Genomic DNA, 2,015 nt, shown 5'->3' with positions numbered 1-2,015 from the left:
ATGTGGTCCAATACATTGAGTAAAGATGATAGAGACGTAAAAAGGATTATATTACGTTGATTCGACTCAAATAGACATTGTGTTATTTTACCTGAATGATTCATCCTATTATGTATTTAGACCAACTTACTTTGGATTCACTCAATCACATCCCTTAAGAGAAAAGGTATCCGGACACCGGGAATCCATTTATTTAAACATCAACGGTTTGCAAAACATCTGTTATTATGAGTTGACAAATTACGTAATTGCAATCAACACTGCAGGTAAATCATGATTGCTGCAGGTAGGCAACACCGTAGAAATAGGAACTACAACACTAACAACAAGTGACATTTACTCCTGATGTACTGACTGACCTGTTGCAACCTCTACAACCACTGTGCTTATTATTTGACCCTGCTGGTCATCTATGAACGTTTGAACATCTTGGAGAAAAATGTGTGAAACCACTGCCTATATGAGGAGCTGTCGTTGTTTGTTTTATTACCACATACTTATGGAAATTGCACCGGTTGAGAGATGATGGCTCTCTTGTGCCTACGGTGAAGGGTACTTCTGATCCAGCAGGTGGTGCTAAGATCCCTCCCTATATGACTTGAATGATGAGTTGATTTATTCCTTATAGCTCCTAATGATTTTAAGGCCAGTGTTGGCAAACATTACTTGTGCTCCAGCAGGTGGCCATGACATCCCTCCCTATATGACTTGACTGACCAGTTAGTTGATGGACTCCTTATAGCTCCTAAATTTAATGATTTTAAGGCCAGTGTTGGCAAACATGACTTCTGCTCCAGCAGGTGGCCATGAAATCCCCCCCTATATGACTTGACTGACCAGGTAGTTGATGGACTCCTTATAGCTCTTAATGATCTCAAGTGTCTGTGTTTTTATGTGGTTAGGAGTTTTGCTCACTGCGTGTCCCCCTTCCATTTCAGTGTTTCCCAACTCCAGCGGTAGAGTAGGCTACCCCCAACAGGACCCATTTTTCTTGTAGGCCTGGACAGCCACAGCTGATTGAACAACCTGTCACCTAAATTACCAAGTCCTCAATGAGTAGAATCAGGTGCAACAACAACAACAACAACAACAACAACAACAACAATATGAGGAGAGGGACACAGTGTACTAGCTGATCTCCCAGTTGTCACAGTTTGGCCTTGTGTTCCACATAGCCTATATCAGTATTTGAGTATGTTTCCCGCGCACGTTAGTTGCTTTCACGTCATCTTTGAAATCGCTCCTCCCTAGTCCCCTAGAACGAGCGCCCTCCCCTTTGCAACGCCTCCGAACATATAACAGAGGCGCGCTTTCTGTGCCGCCGGCCTCAATCAGGTCGACCAAACGCAGATAATAGCGCACCGCGCACCGGCGCTGAAATCATTCATTCACTTGAACTCAACTAGCGAACACACCATGTCCGGAAGAGGCAAAGGCGGCAAGGGACTCGGAAAAGGAGGCGCCAAGCGTCACCGCAAAGTTCTCCGCGATAACATCCAGGGAATCACCAAACCCGCTATCCGCCGTCTGGCTCGCCGCGGCGGCGTGAAGCGTATTTCCGGTCTGATCTACGAGGAGACCCGCGGTGTCCTGAAGGTGTTCCTGGAGAACGTGATCCGTGACGCAGTCACCTACACCGAGCACGCCAAGAGGAAGACCGTTACCGCCATGGACGTGGTCTACGCTCTGAAACGTCAGGGACGCACCCTGTACGGTTTCGGCGGTTAAACCCACTCTCTTCGGAACCTCAACACCCCGACTCGAACCCAAAGGCTCTTTTAAGAGCCACCCACATCCGCTTAAAATGGGCCCATTCCATGTAGTGTTATATATAACAACAAATGTTTAGTATGCAATTTAGTAAGAAAGTATGAGCCACTTCGAGTGGACAGGGAGTATTAATTAGAGGATTCTAATGTCCCGTCCACTTTTAGCGCACAGAGGGAGGCCTATATCTGACAGTGGCAAAGTGTAAGAACGTTATTATTTTGGGTCAAGCAATAGTGGAATTTGGA

This window comes from Coregonus lavaretus (assembly GCF_964263955.1).
Source record: "Coregonus lavaretus genome assembly, contig: HAP1_SCAFFOLD_779, whole genome shotgun sequence".
Lineage (NCBI taxonomy): Eukaryota > Metazoa > Chordata > Actinopteri > Salmoniformes > Salmonidae > Coregonus > Coregonus lavaretus.
This window is presented reverse-complemented; position numbering follows the sequence as displayed.